The following is a 15,778-nucleotide window of genomic DNA, read 5'->3' as shown; positions in this document are numbered from 1 at the left end:
CATCACCTGGGACGTTGTTAGACAGGTAAACTCTGGGGCCCAACCCCAGACCTACCGAATCAGAAACTCTGAGATGGGCCCAGTAATCTACTTTAACAGTCTTGCAGGTGATTCTAATGCAAGAAAAATCTGAAGATAGCTGATCTAGAACGGCACTGTAATACAATAGCCCTGAGTCACATCACCTGTTTATATTTAAATATATATTCATCCAAATTAAATAAATTTTAAAATTCAGTTGCTGAGTTGCCCTGGCCGTACTTCAAAAGCTCAATAGCCAGCTGTGGTTAACAGCTATGGTGTTGTCCTGTGCAGATGTAGTATATGTCTACGGTCACAGTAAGTTTTTTTGTTTTTTGTCTTTTTATGGCCATACCGGCGGCATGCGGAGGTTCCCAGGCTTGGGGTCCAACTGGAGCTGCAGCCGCCAGCCTACACCACAGCCACAGCAATGCCAGATCCGAGCCACGTCTGTGACCTACATCATAGCTCTCGGCAATGCTGGATCCTTAACCCACTAAGCGAGGCCAAGGATCGAAACCGCAACCTCATGGTTCCTAGTCGGACTTGTTAACCACTGAGCCATGACAGAAACTCCTTTTTTTTTTTCCTTTCACACAGAAAGTGTTATTGGATAGTCCTGGTATAGAGCAATAATGTCCTCACCTTTGCAACTGACAGCTCTGTCCACAACTCTGTACCTTCATCTGAGGGCCTAGAGTGAGCTTGGGACCAGGGACTTTCCTCCAGCCCCATCCCTACAATGTTATGTCAGTTGTCCTTAATAGAGGTCATTTCCCAGGTCCTCAGATAGTTTTGTCTCACCTGCCAGTTCTGATCTGCAGACATTGTGTCCTGGAGCACTGGGCTGAGAGGGCTGGTGTCAGACTCAGGGGGCTGAGCCAAGGTGTGTGAGGCACGGGGTTTGGGGGATGGTTGCTTCCTGGGTGCTGTGCCCCTGCCAGCTTCTCACCAGGACATCCCAGGCTTGGAGGATGCCAGGCAAATGGTGGCCAGCCAGGACTCAGGTGATTCTGCTGCCCCCTAGCGAGATGGACCAGGCGGTCCTGGGATTAGGGTGAGGCAAAGTGGAAATTTAAAGGGATTCCCCCAAATCTGTAATTAACATAAATTATATGTTCATGCCATCTTTTTAAAAGGTCAAATATTGATGCCAAAAAATGCACAGTGAACAAAATGCCAAACCTTAAAGATCAAATCCAACCAAGTTGTGTGGCGTTATTTTGGAACTGAGGCAAAAAAGAAAAATGTATGCCTCATATACATGTTTTATGTAATTCTATTTAAAATTATGGGGTTGGTGGAGGGTTTTTTTTTTTTTTTTGGTTAATTTAGAATTCTAGAAATATTACACAAACCATATTTATCTTGATGGCTGAGAGTTTTGACTGTTCTTCTCCTTACATTTAGCATTTGAGGTGAGGGTCTCACTCACCTCATCCTAATACCAGCCCTGCCCCAGAGTCTAGAAATTTGGAGCTAAATCCAGTTCTTATTGGCTTATCTCAGGTGTGTATAATTGCTTTAAGTGGTTCCTGGTCTGTTTTTAATCCCTCACTGCCGTGCCTTTTTAATTTTCAAACTTGTGACCTAGTTCTGTTTTGGCGTTAGGTTGGGGGCACAGAGAAAGCAAAAATCTGACTCCCTTCTGGGACACGGAGGAAGGGCCAGAGAACAGGACGGAGGGGAGTGAAGATGTTTGCCTGATTTCACCACGAGGTGTCATCACAGAGCTTTCCACACCGTCAGTCCTCGAGATTCGCTGTCCTCTGCTGCCACCACGTGGAAGAAATAGAAATCTACAGGGAATTTTTTTTTAATCAAGGTAAAGTTGATTTACAATGTTAGCTTTAGGTAACGATTATGTACTATTTATAAGTATTATAAAATTTAGCTTTACTCCCTGTGCTGTAAACTATATCCTTGTAGCTTATTTATTTTATGCATAGTATTTTATACCTCTTAATCCCTACCCCTGTTTGCCCCTCCTAACTTCCCTTTCTCCACTGTTAACCACCAGTGTGTTCTATCCCTGAGTTCGGGAGTTCCCATCGTGGCACAGCGGTTAGCGAACCCAACTAGTATCCATGAGCACACGGATTCGATCCTTGGCCCCACTCAGCAGGGTAAGGATCCGATGTTGCCATGAGCTGTGGGGGCAGGTCACAGACACAGCTCAGATTCAGCGTGGCTCTGGCGTAGCCTCCAATTGGACCTCTAGCCTGGGACTCTCCATATGCCTCTGGTGCGGCCCTAAAAAACCTGTGAGTTCGTTTCTGGCTATATTTGCTAGTTTGTGTTATTTTTTATATTCCACATTAGGCACTAAGTTCCAATAGGAAGAACACCCAGCCAAGGAATGCCTCTGTGGAACGGCCTTTGGGCTCAGCTCTCATTTTCTAGAACAGGAAACCTAGTATCAGAGAAATTAGAAGCGGGCTTTGTAGGTGAGGATTCATGACAGGTTTGATAGGCAGGCTGGCACCGTGACAGTGACTCAGCCCCAACTCTGCTCTGGCTGGGAACCAAACAGACCAACATTTCTGCCCTTATGGAATTTTAAGCCTCACGTGAGGTGGGGGCAGAGAGAGGAAGTCAGCAGGCAAGTGAATCCCAAGGCCTGTCAGCTGATGGTGAGTGCTTGGGAGGAAAATAAAGCAGGGGCTGAGGGTAGGGGGTGCCGGGATGGGAGGGGCCAGTCACAGGAGGATGGCCAGGGAAGGCCTTGCTAAGAGGCAAAATCCTGATGGAGAAAACCCGGGGTGGGGGTACAAGCCAGGAAGCTAGCTGGAGGAGGAATTTACCTACATTTTCTTATTTTACAAAATAATGCTATTTACAATTCAGGCATCCCATGTCCATCTAGCTGCTAAGGTGTTGTCCTTCTGGCTAAACAGATTTCCACCCCCCCCCCCCGCCCACCTGCTTTTATGATCTCTGGATGCCTCCTTGTCTCTTATTGGCTGTTCAGTTTCCATAACCTGGATGACAAATTCTCTGTAGTAAATTCCCTGTATGGAATACCTGGGGAGGTTTCTGTCTTCCTGAATGGACCCCAGCTGACATAAGACTGAAGGAGAGTAAATTGTACCCGGGGTGGTGTTTTTCCTTCAGTGTCTTTTTGAGCTGGAAGAAATGTTTGCCTACTGAGGCATGGGGAAGTCATTCTGGTTTATATACGATCTGGTTTGAATTCTTGTTAACAAGAATGGCCTGTCTGATGGTCTGTTTGTCATGCATTGTACATCTGCTTTAACCATTAAGAAAAGAATACATTATCCACTAGTAAAGTATGTCCACTGTGAAGCTAGTGACAAATGCTCCTCCCTGCATGCGTGCCCCTCCCTGCATGAGGCCCCCTCCCTGCATAAGGCCCAGGCTAGTACACCTTCAAAAATGTTTCCCTTCCTAGAAACCAAGGTGGTGTTGACTGGCTTTGTACGTGCTACTCTGTCTCTCTTAAAACCTTGAAGAAATATGCCCGTATCATATTTGATGATAAGATGTTCTTTGTTCTGACAAGATGTACAACTCTGCTGAAAACCAGCTTCTCCAGAGCACCTTCTTCCTTCATGGAGACTGCACTCCCTGGCCCTAGGCCTCAGCTTGGCTGAATAAAACCATTTTCTAGTCCTTTCTAGTCCTAGACTGTTGGTCGATTGTTTGCATCGGCATATACAACTTCCTGGCTTGTGCTCGCTAATAAACCCACACCACCTCTATCAGAGCAGTCCTACATTCCCGCAGTCCTGCAGTTCCCTCAGTCCCTGCTCGGCCCCTGCTGGTCTCTTGGCAGCTCCCAGGTCCTCAGCCGTGCATTCTAGAATCTGGCCAGAAGCTGCCACATCCAACAGCTGCTGTGCTACTGCCCAAACCAGGTTGGACAGGACCACATGCTGAGTTTCTTACCTGAGACCTCAGCCTTCTCCACACTCCCCACAATGTTTTCAGCTTCCTCAAACCCATCTGGGCGTCTTGACCAGTTTTTCTACTTCTGGGTTTCACTCCAAGACGAAGAAAAGGGAGAATGTGTTTACCAGCCTTTCTTGCTCCTCCTCACACCCCACTGGGGTGAAAAAGAGGGCTGGCTTTCTCTCCTGCTTCCTGCCTGGAGTGGCCTTACTCAGCCACGTCCGTCCTTCTTATTCTCAGCCCCTGATGGGAGCGGGGTGTTCTTTCTGCACCACAAAGGCAAGTCTGGTTTAAAACCAAGTCCAGGAGTTCCCGTCGTGGCGCAGTGGTTAACGAATCTGACTAGGAACCGTAAGGTTGTGGGTTCGGTCCCTGCCCTTGCTCAGTGGGTTAAGGATCCGGCGTTGCCGTGAGCTGTGGTGTAGGTTGCAGACGCGGCTCGGATCCCGTGTTGCTGTGGCTCTGGCGTAGGCCGGTGGCTACAGCTCCGATTCAACCCCTAGCCTGGGAACCTCCATATGCCGCAGGAGCGGCCCAAAGAAATAGCAAAAAATAAAAAATAAAAATAAAAAAATAAAACCAAGTCCATGACCCTTGCTCCTACTAGGAGTTAGAAATTTAGAAAATTCTTTCTCTTGTGACAAAGTCTGGCTTTTGAGATTTGTCTCTCTCTGTGTTCATGATATCTATTCTGGGGAGTTCCCATGTGGCACAGTGGTAATGAACCTGATTAGTATTCCTGAGGATTCGCTGGCCTCGCTCCGTGTGTTAAGGATCCGGCGTTGCCATGAGCTGTGGTGTAGGTTGCAGACGTGGCTCAGATCCCACGTTGCTGAGGCTCTGGCGTAGGTCGGCAGCTGCAGCTCTAATACAGCCCCTAGCCTGGGAACGTCTATATGCTGCAGGTGTGGCTCTAAAAAGAAAAAAAAAAAAAAAAAAAAAGATAGCTATTCTGGGTTTGAGAACAGAGAACTGCTTTGTTTTTGCATTCCTGCTGTCACCATCCTAGTTCTCTCATGGGCAAATGGCTATTTCCACAGACTAGATTTTTGTTTTTTTCCATTATAGCTATTTCCTAGACTGGAGGTCAAGGACTTGCAAATGACACAATTAGTAGTTTATTTCAAAATATTATCCCATTACATACACCCGTCTATCCTCTCCTTAGACAGTGATCTTCTTGAAGGCATGGCCCATATTTCCCCAGAGATCTCCAAATGTCTAAGGGAAGTCAGATGCTAACCACAGAAAGGCTTGTGGATTAACCAAAGTTTCAGGTTTCTTTAGGTTGCCTGTCCTTATAATGGCTCCTTGAGTACAGGTTCTTAACTCTTAAGAGAAACTCCGACTAATAGTTCCAGATGGGCTAAAGTCTTTGATGAATGAGACTATGAATTAACTGTTTGATTAAGCCTCTTTAAAAAAACCTAATATTTCTAAGGTGTCTATGTTTGGAGGTAAAATTCCAAAAGGAAGGTAAAAATATCAAGAACTACTGCATTAGGCATTCACTGAGCCCTTGTGCAAAGTGACTTTGCACATTATCTTATTTACCTGTTATTTCTTTTTATTATTTTTCTTTTTTTTCCATTATAGCTGGTTCTGTCAATTTTCTACTAAAGAGCAAGCTGACCCAGTCACACATACATTCTTTTTTCTCACGTTATCATGCTTCATCATGAGTGGCTAGATGTAGTTCCCAGTGCTATACAGCAGGATCTCATTGCTTATCCATTCCAAAGGCAATAGTTTGCATCTATTAACCCCAAATCCCCAGTCCATTTCACTCTCTCCCCCTTGGCAACCAGAAATCTGTTCTCCACGTCCATGATTTTCTTTTCTGTGGAAAGGTTCATTTGTGCCATATATTAGATTCCAGATATAAGTGATATCATATGGTATTTGTCTTTCTCTTTCTAACTTCACTTAGTATGGGAGTTTCTAGTTCCATCTATGTTGCTGCAAATTACCGGTTATTTCTGGACCGTGTGAAAAGTAAGTTTTATCACAGACCTCTCTTAAACAGGCTTTCTGAAAGCCAGATGGTATAAATTCTCTGGCTTCTTCAAGAAGAAGAAATTATTTCAGGTTAACTTCATTTTGGCTCTTTTTCTAAACTTAGAGAAACTACAGAGCTGTAAAATTTATCCCTAGATGGAGCAATAAGGTAGAATTTTAAGAAGCAATGAAGAAAAGTTTACACCCCACCACCACCCCGACTTTCAAATTTCTTTCTACTTTTTGGCTGTGCCCATGGCATAGGAAGTTCCTGGACCAGAGATCGAACCTGCACCACAGCAGTGACTTGAACTACTGCTGCAGTGACAATGCCAAATCCAGAGCCACAGCAACATGGGATCCAAGCTGCGTCTGTGACCTACACCATGGCTCATGGCAACACTGAGCCATGGCCAGGGATCAAATCCGAAACCTCATGGTTCCTAGTCAGATTCGTTGACCACTGAGCCACGACAGGACCTCCTTGCTTTGCTTTTTAGGGCTGCACCTGCAGCATATGGAAGTTCCTGGGCTAGGGGTCAAATCTGATCTACAGTTGCCAGTCTACACCACAGCCACAGCCACAGCAATGCTGGATCTGAGCTGATGCTGCACTTTGTGGCAATGCAGGATCCTTAACCGACTGAGTGAGGCCAGGGATCGAACCTGCATCCTCATGGATACTAATCGGGTTCTTAAACTACTGAGCCACAACGGGAACTCCAGTTGTGGTGTTTTAACCATCCTCCAGGTGCATTTAACTCAGATGATATGTGTGAGGACCGCCACATCTTGAAAACCGCCTTTCTGGATGAAGAAACTAAAAACAGGAGACAAATCCATCCCAGTTGGTGAGTATCTTTCTGGCTGCTCCGTCAGAGCATGGCTGCACGGCCCAGTGCTGGAGAGTCTCCACAGCTGGGGGCCCCATTAGGTAAGGCGCAAATGCCAGATTGAGATTGGGGAGGGTATTCCCACCTTCCTGGGTGTCCTAGGAAGGAATAAGCCAACCAAAGAGAAGGAGAGGTGTTGAGTGTTTCTCTAGAAACCAAACATAGTTTTCTGTCCATGGATGTGGTCTGGGGACTTTAGAGTTTGAGGGTTTAGCTGGCAAATATGAGGGAGAAGAGGCCCAGGAGGCTGAAGGAGCACCTGCTGAAAGTGCAGACGGTCAGCAGCCCTGGGGGCAGAGGGCGATGACCAGAGGCCCACACCCTGAGCAGTGAGCTGGTTAGGGTTCACCCTCTGGAAAGAAGGAGTCACTGTCACTCAGAGACAACTACAGGAGGTTCAGTGCCAACCTAAGAGATTCCTTGTTGCATTCTTCAGGGTCCTGCCATCTGTCCCAAGATGGTCAATAATTTTATTTATTTATTTTTTTGAGAACAGGCTGTAGAGGACATTCCCGTTATATTTGCAATTGACGAGTCCCTGAAAGAATCGCAGTATAGGAGCAGGATGTGAATGTGTGATCAGGTGAGATGATGGAATGAATTTAAAAGAACAACATGCAATAGGAGAGAAGCACATAAAAAGATGCTTAACATCATTAGTTATCGGGGAAATCCAAATCAAAAAACCACAATGAAATACTTTAATCCTGCTAATGCAAAATGGTACGGCTGCTGTGGAAAAGAGCCTGGCAGTTCTTCAAAATGTTGAATAGAGTTACCGTGTGACCCAGCAGTTCTGCTTCTAGGTATAGATCCAAAAGTTTTGAAAACACGTGTTCACAGAAGAATCTGTACAGGACTGTTCCTGGCAGCATTAGTCATATTAGCCAAAAGGTGAAAACAATGCAAATGTCCATCCACTGATGAATGGGTGAACAAAACATGGTACAGCTTTACGATGAATATTGTTTGGCCAGAAAAGGGAATGGAATTTCGATACACAAAAGGGCACATATTATGATTCCGCTTCTGTGAAATGTCTGGAGTAGGTAAATCCGCAGCGATAAAAAGCAGGGGAAGTACCCATTGTGGCTCAGCAGAAACGAATCTGATATCCATGAAGACGAAGGTTCTAATTCTGGCTTCGCTTAGTGGGTTAAGGATCTGGTGTTGCTGTGACTGTGGTGTAGGCTGGCAGCTACAGCTCTGATTCGACCCCTAGCCTGAAAACCTTCATATGCCACAGGTGTGGCCAAAAATAAATACATAAATAAATAAATAAATAAATAAATAAATAAAAGAAAAAGAAAGTAGATTGGTGATTGCCAGGGGCTTTGGGGAGAAGGAATGAGGAATAATGGCTAATAGGAATGGGATTTCTTTTTGGGGTGATGAAATATTCTGGAACTTAATGGTGGATACTCTGTGATAGATATTAAGACTTACTGTACTGTATACTTTAAGAGAGTGAATTAGATTTCAATAAACCTGTTATTTAAAAAAATACTCAAGGAGTTCCCTTCATGGCTCAGTGGTTAGCAAACCCGACTAGGATCCATGAAGTTGTGGGTTTGATCCCTGGCCTCGCTCAGTGGGTTAAGGATCCACTGGTGTTGCCGTGAGCTGCGGTGTAGGTCGCACACAAGGCTCAGATCTGGCGTTGCTGTGGTTGTGGTGTAGGCTGGCAGCTACAGTTCCGATTGGACCTCTAGCCTGGGAACCTCCATATGCCATGGGTGCAGCCCTAAAAAAAAAAAAGACAGTAGTAAGAATAAATATGTGGTCCTGTCTTTGAGTTCACGAATTAACGGAGCTAGAGGAGGACACTTCCTTTCTCCTGGCCAACCACCACCTTCTTTTGGGTGACAGTCTTTGGTTTCTCTGGAGAATTAGCTTCGTTCTAGTGGTCCTGTTGGGAGCCTACATCACAAGGCCACTTACCTCCCGCACAGGGGCCAGTGGCCCTGCCTGAGCCAGATCAGACTCTGGCTGAGAAATCTGGACCCCGAGCCGAAAGGCTCATGGAAGCTATTGGGACTGAATCCTTCCTAGGACACCACCTGCAGGTTTCCCACTGAGATCCCTGGAGCTGGCTCTATTCCTGTGTTCAGTTTTGGGTACGTCTTCCTTTTTTAAAAAAATGTTTTTATTATAGTTGATTTACAGTGTTCTGTCAATTTCTGTTATACAGCAGAGTGAACCAGTTATACACATATACATACACTCTTTTTCTCATATTATCTTCCATGATGTTCCATCACAAGTGATTGGATATAGTTCCCTGTGCTATACAGCAGGACCTCATTGTTTATCCATTCTAAAGGCAATAGTTTGCATCTACAACCCCTAAACTCCCAGTCCATCCTGCTCCTTCCTCCCCCTTAGCAACCACAAGTCTGTTCTCTTTGTTCATGAGTTTGTTTCTGTTCTGTAGACACGTTCATTTGTGCCATATATTAGATTTCAGATATAAGAGCTGTCATATGGTATTTGTCTTTCTCTTTCTGACTGACTTCGCTTAGTATGAGAATCTCAGTTCCATCCATGTTGCAGCAAATGGCATTATTTTGTTTGTTTTTATGACTGGGTAGTATATATACATATATATATGTATATATATGTATGCCACATCCTCTTAATCCATTCCTCTGTTGATGGACATTTAGGTTGTTTCCACATCTTGGCTATTTTGAATAGTACAGCTATGAACATTGGAGTATATGTATCTTTTTAAATGAAAGTTTTGTCTGGATATATGAGGCACGTCTTCTAACACACGTCTTTTCTGTCTAGGTTAGTCAGAGTGGTTAAACTGGAGTCGCTTGTTAAAGGAAACCTCAACGGCTATGTTGAGTCAATGTGCTGTAGCAACTGCACAGGCAAAGTATCAGGTGTTTTAGCATCAATGCTAATAACAGTAACTAATCCTTATGGAGCCACGTCATGGAGCTAGCACTGTGCTGAGAGCCCTCAATGCCTTCTCCCATTGAACTCAACTCTCACTAAAACTTTAGTTGGTAGGTATTGTCTTGGCTCCCCTTTTGGAATCTAGGTTCCCTTTTGGAATCTGGATTCAAATCCTGCTCTCCTTGACCCCAGAATAGTGCTCCTGACCACTGCTCTGAACTGCCTCAAAAGGGGGCAGTGTCATGGAGGGCTGCCCAGCTCAAACTGGACCTCTGACCGTGACCTGAGAAGTTAAACATGTCAGGGCTCATCCTTTCCCTGGCACTGGTCTCTCAGGTAGAGCCTGCCCTTTAATATACTCAGTGGCAGAGTTATCAACCCTCACATCAGATGGCAACCACCTGGAGAGGTTTAGAACCACTGATGGCCTGGATCCCACCCTCTGATGTAATGGGTCAGTGGTACTGCTGGGCCATGGGATTGTTTTGCAATATCTTAGAAGATTCTGATATGCTGCCATGGCTGCCAGCTTCTATTTTTTTCAAATTTTAAAGGACACACTGGAGTTCCCTGGTGGCACAGCGGGCTAAGGATCAAGCATTTTCACTCTTGTGGCTCTGGTTATTGCTGTGGTACAGGTTTGAGCCCTGGCCAGGCACTTTCTTATGGCATGGGCCCAGCCAAAGAATAAAATAAAGGGCATGCTATGCACCGTGGGTCTGGTTAAGCTGCAGATTCTGATTCACGAGATCTGCTTGGGGTCCAAAAGCTATGTTTCTAACAAGCAGCAGGTGATTTTAAGTAGAAATGCCATCCCAAGTGGAAATTTCATGCGCAGAGTGGTGAGCATCACCTGGATCTTGTTGAAAATTCAGACTCCGGGACCCCACCCAGACCTACGGAAGCCAAGAGGGCACGCCAGGGAGAGCGCAGGTGATTTCTACGTACATTCAAGTGTGAGAAGCACGTTGAGCATACCGTATATTTAAAGAGGTGAGGCGGAGGCGGGGCTTAAAGCTGAAGAGTCTGTCCGGGCAGGTGAGGAAAGAGCTGAGGATGTGTTGCCAGGAGGAGAGGAGAAAGGACAGACGGAGGCGGGTAAGTGCTTTGCTCCTAGAAAAAGCTGCCCCAGGAGGAGGGGACGGAGGGATGTGTCCTCTAAAGGAAGACCAAGAAGCTTGGGGGGACTCATTTCTGTCCAGTGCGGGTAGCTGGTTCCGCTGGGGCTGTGGGGGCTACACTGGTTGTCGAGGAGACCACAGCCCCTTCACTCTGGGAGAAGGAACTCGAGCGTTGTAAAGGTTTGCTGGCTTTTCAGCTGTCTTGCTGTTCTGAAATTGTGAGTCTATAGCGTTGAAATGGTAGGACTGTCGGGTCACCTGGGGACATAGGTGCCTGTGGAGCTGAGGTGAGACGTTTGAGTTTGGGGTCAGTACGACTGTAGGGTCTTGGGTTGAAACTGATAAAAACCAACCTAAGGTGAGGAGATGCCCTCAAAGAGGTGTTGGATAGGAAGATGTTTTTCTCTACTCTTCTGGGTTTTGGGGGCTGGTCTGAGGATTAAGTTGTCGTGAGCTGGACTAAAGGGAGAAAGTCGAACACAATTGATACAACATGTATATGTGGGAGAGACCCAGGAAAATAGCAACTTGCCGAAATGGCTGAAACCTTCACCTTAAATACTATCCTCGGCTAAAGACAAAGGAGGGTGTTGAGGGTGGGGAGACTCCCTTATGGGAGGTGACCAGGAAAAGCACAGTAAACAAGGGTAAGGTGGTTATGCAGCCTTAATATCGATAAGTTTCTAGAGATTGGGTTATCCTCTGCTTCCAGACACAGGAAGTTACCCTTAGAAATGGGGATTTTCCTTACAAATGTAAACATTTCTGATGGAAGAGTAATTCCTATTTGGTTTTCAGTGCCTTTCCCCCAGCTGGCGCTTTCTTAGAAAATGACCAGCTGAAAACAATGAATAAGCCAGGGAGACATGTTTTAGGGTGGCCAATTCTGGTCCCCTCTGGGGCAGACGTGGGTTTTACAGAAGAGTATGCAGGAAGAGATTGTGGATGCCCCCAAATCCAGCAGGGGTGACCCCAGAGTCCCAAGGCCCCATCCTGCTGTGATCTGGTAGGCTGCGAGGAGCAAGGCCATGGGGGTGGGGCCAAGAATCGGGGTGAGGTTGGGGGTTTTTATGCTTGGATTGGAGAGGCCTGGTGCTTTAGCTAGAAACAACCCTGGAAAGGTGGGGAGAACAGTGCCTCATCTGTCCTTGCCTGGAAGGACCAGAGCCCATTACTTCAAGCCGCGTTGTTCATCTTGCCTGTGAATCCAGGAGGAGAAGCTGCGCGAAGCCACCCAGGAAGACGTGGGAAGGAGGGCCCTGGGCCTTGGCACACATTTTGGCAGCTGGACTTTCTGCATCTTTCCTCTCGGGCTCCATCTTTGCAATACTTGGGTTCCCCTCCCTGCCTCAGTGTGTATCTTGTGTCTGCCATTTGGGTCCTCAGCCTCTCTCTCCCACAACCTTGGTAAGTGGCTGGGAGAGAGGCCAAGAGCCCCAAAGGGCAGTGGCTGCAGAGCGTGGGGGCCTTCTGTGTCCAGGGGCTTGTGGCTGGATCCCCCCATCTTCGCCCTCCTAGACCAGATGAGACCCTGGGGAGGTCCCATCCTTTCAAATATGAACTGATTCTGCCTACAGTGAAAACACCACAGAAGGCTCTCTGCTTGCACAAAGGGACTTGATCTTTCTGGCAACCCAAAGCCCTCTTAGGCAACCTTCTGGGGTTTTTTTTTTGTTTGTTTTCGGGCTGCACCTGCGGCATATGGAAGTTCCCAGGATAGGGGTCGAATTGGAGCTGTAGCCACTGGCCTGTGCCACAGTCATGCCAGATCTAAGTCACATCTGCAACCTACATGACAGCTCACAGCAATGCTAGATCCTTAACCCACTGAACAAGGCCAGGGATTGAACCTGCATCCTCATGGATACTAGTCTGGTTCATTAGCACTGGGTCACAACAGAAGCTCCCCAACTGTGCGTTTTATTTGCTAGAGACTCAGAGAAACACTTGTGTGAGGTGTTCAGGCCTGGGGCGCCGTTCCTGTGGGGCCCTCCTGCCCGCGCTTTCTCTCCGGTTTTGAGTGTGTTGGGCCAGGGCAGTGTGGGGCCCGGTGTGAGGGCCAGGGTCACTGCAGGCATATGTCATAGGACCTGCCTGATCTTCCTGAGGAACAAACCCATCAAGTCCCTGACAGGTTTCTCGGGGCTCAGGGACAGGGGGATTGAGACGTCATTCTGCAGCATCTGGGAAAGGCGAGTCAGATGGAAAATGGGCTGGGGCCTTGGTCAGCCTGGTTCGGGGGAGGGGAAGGGAACAAACATGAACTGAGAGCATCCCCATGATGAGCTGTGCTGTGTTGCTGTCATTTATGATCCCCCTGAGTCCTCATGAAAGTCTCCGTTAGAGATGACAGACTGCATCTCAGTGACTCGTCAGAGGTTCCCACGTGTGAGATGCAGCCTTGGGGTGCTCTTCTGTTCCACACAGGTGCTCATAGGCCTGGGCCCCCTGTGGGAGGGCGGGATCTTCCTGCTCAGGTGCCTTAACTGCCAGGACATGTGGAAACACTCTTGAGACCTGAAGAAGGAGCTATTGTTCTCCAGGCCCACAATCTCCATTCAAGGCCCTTGGCTTTCAATTGCTTTTTATTTATTTTATATATATATATATAAATATATATATATATATATATATATATATATATTTGCCTTTTTGCCATTTTGGGGGCCTTTCCCACGGCATGTGGAGGTTCCCAGGCTAGGGGTGGAATTGGAGCTGTAGCCACCGGCCTATTCCAGAGCCACAGCAACTTGGAATCCAAGCTGCGTCTGCAACCTATACCACAGCTCACGGCAACGCCGGATCTGTAACACACTGAGCAAGGGCAGGGATCGAACCTGCAACCTCATGGTTCCTAGTCGGATTGGTTAACCACTGAGCCACGACAGGAACTCCTGCTGCTGCTTCTTTTCTTTTTTTTTTTTTTTTTTAAAGCAGATGCTGATGATCCTAGGAAGCCAGAGTTTGGTTTCATGGACCTTCTGGTTTGGGCTCACCAGGAAATAACTTTGCTCAGTGCTAAGTGTTCCATGGGTGCCTCATCTTAGCAGAAAGTCGATACAAGTTTTGTTGTACCTCCTGCTTGAAGAGTTTCCAGCCAGCAGTTGTAGCCCTGCTCCCTGGGGGTATTAGTTACCCCTGTGTCTTAAGCTCAATCAAACTTGATCGTGAAGGCTTTGTCATCTCACGTCTGGGAATGGGGGAGCAGCTGTCTCCTCAGGTGTTTATGTGACTCTTAAGTTCATGCTCACAGCCCTGCTGCTGCTGAAATTCTGGGGAAACCACCATAAATCTGCAAGAAACCAAACTTTGGGGAACTTGAACAAAGACAATTATCCCATTGTTCTAAATTGGGGGATGATGGTAATAGCCTATTAGAGGATCTACTGCATCTAGCAGACAGAAAAGTCCCCCCTCCCACTTCTTTTCTTTTTTTTTTAATTTATTTTTTTTAATTTTTATTTTTAATTTATTTTAAATTTTTATTTTATTTTCCCACTGTACAGCAAGGGGATCAAGTTATCCTTACATATATACGTTTTTTTTTTTTTTTCCCCACCCTTTGTTCTGTTGCAACATGAGTATCTAGACATAGTTCTCAATGCTATTCAGCAGGATCTCCTTGTAAATCTATTCTAAGTTGTATCTGATAACCCCAAGCACCCGATCCCTCCCACTCCCTCCCTCTCCCATCAGGTAGCCACAAGTCTCTTTTCCAAGTCCATGATTTTCTTTTCTGTGGAGATGTTCATTTGTGCTGTATATTAGATTCCAGTTATAAGTGATATCATATGTTATTTGTTTTTGTCTTTCTGGCTCATTTCACTCAGGATGAGATTCTCTAGTTCCATCCATGTTGCTGCAAATGGCATTATGTCATTCTTTTTTATGGCTGAGTAGTATTCCATTGTGTATATATATCTTTTTTTTTTTTTTTTTTTTTTTAAATAGCCATACCCACGGCATATGGAAGTTCCCAGGGTAGCAGTCAAATTGGAGCTGCAGCTGCTGGCCTACACCACAGCCACTGCAATGCCAGATCCAAACTGTGTCTCCAGCCTACACCACACCTTGCAGCAGTGCCACATCCTTAACCCACTGACTGAGGCCAGGGATCGAACCCACATCCTCAGGGACTCTGGGGAGGGTTCTTAACCTGCTGAGCCACAGTGGGAATGCCCAGGAAATTTCTTGAAATACTTGGTCAGGTGATGTCATTTTCCCCACTCAGAATCCTCCAGTGGCTTTTTCTGAAGTATCTCCAGTGACCTACCAGGCCCTATGTTATCTGCCTTGTGCTCTGCCTTGAGGGCTTCTTGGCTCCCCCTGACTTCTTGCTCTGGTCACATTAGCTTGTGTGCTGTTCCTCCCAGTGGACAAGCCCCTCCTGACCTCAGGGCCTTTGCACTTGCTGTTCATGCAGATAGCCACATAGTTTCATCACTTCCTTCAGGTCATGACTCAGCTTCTGAGTGAGGCCTTCCCTGGCTATGCCCTAAAATCTCCCTCCTTACAGCACTCCCTTTCTCTCTCTCTCCTTGATTTCTTTGCATGACACTTACCCAGCCGAGAAACCACATACTTGTACTTGTCTCTTGCCCATTCCTGTAGGAATTTAAGCTTTATGAGGAAGAACAATTTCTGTTTGTTGGCTTGCTCACAGAGAACAGTGCCAGGCAATCAGAGGTGCTCAAAAATATTTTAGGTGAATGACATCTCTAAGCAGTGCCTTTAGAGGCCAGTCATATAACATAAATATGTGAAATAACCAGAGTGAAAACAAAAGAGTAGAGTCATGCACAACCATGCTGAGGGTGTTGACAGCAGCAATAACCATCGCAAAACACTTCCAGCTACAGAGTTCCCGTTGTGGCTCAGTGGGTTAAGAACCTGACTAGTATCCATGATGTCTCTGCTTCCATCCCT

At 46.4% G+C, this 15,778-nt stretch overlaps 1 protein-coding gene across 39 annotated transcripts in view; it reads left to right on the top strand.

Annotated features, from left to right (window-relative positions):
* Positions 1 to 2,032: 2,032 nt before the first annotated feature.
* Positions 2,033 to 15,778, top strand: part of GCNT3 (glucosaminyl (N-acetyl) transferase 3, mucin type) — a 115,618-nt gene continuing 101,872 nt past the window's right edge. For 34 of the 39 annotated variants that reach the window (XR_014810572.1, XM_013992918.3, XM_021094485.2 and 31 more), the window contains exon 1: positions 10,740 to 10,829. The gene's annotated coding sequence lies outside the window, so the exon portion shown is untranslated. Of the gene's footprint in view, positions 2,655 to 6,682; positions 6,783 to 7,320; positions 7,408 to 10,739; positions 10,830 to 10,874; positions 11,140 to 15,778 lie in introns of those variants that run through there. The other 5 variants (XM_084968804.1, XM_021094516.2, XM_013992917.3 and 2 more) reach the window with 4 other exon arrangements.

The sequence above is a fragment of the Sus scrofa genome, chromosome 1 (assembly GCF_054392235.1).
Source record: "Sus scrofa isolate SSC_HxYL_T2T_F1_AM1 chromosome 1, Sscrofa_HxYL_maternal_Yorkshire_Landrace_v2.0, whole genome shotgun sequence".
In the NCBI taxonomy this organism is placed as follows: Eukaryota; Metazoa; Chordata; class Mammalia; order Artiodactyla; family Suidae; genus Sus; species Sus scrofa.
Note: the sequence above shows the minus strand (reverse complement) of the source record. Positions and strands in the feature narration are given on the sequence as shown.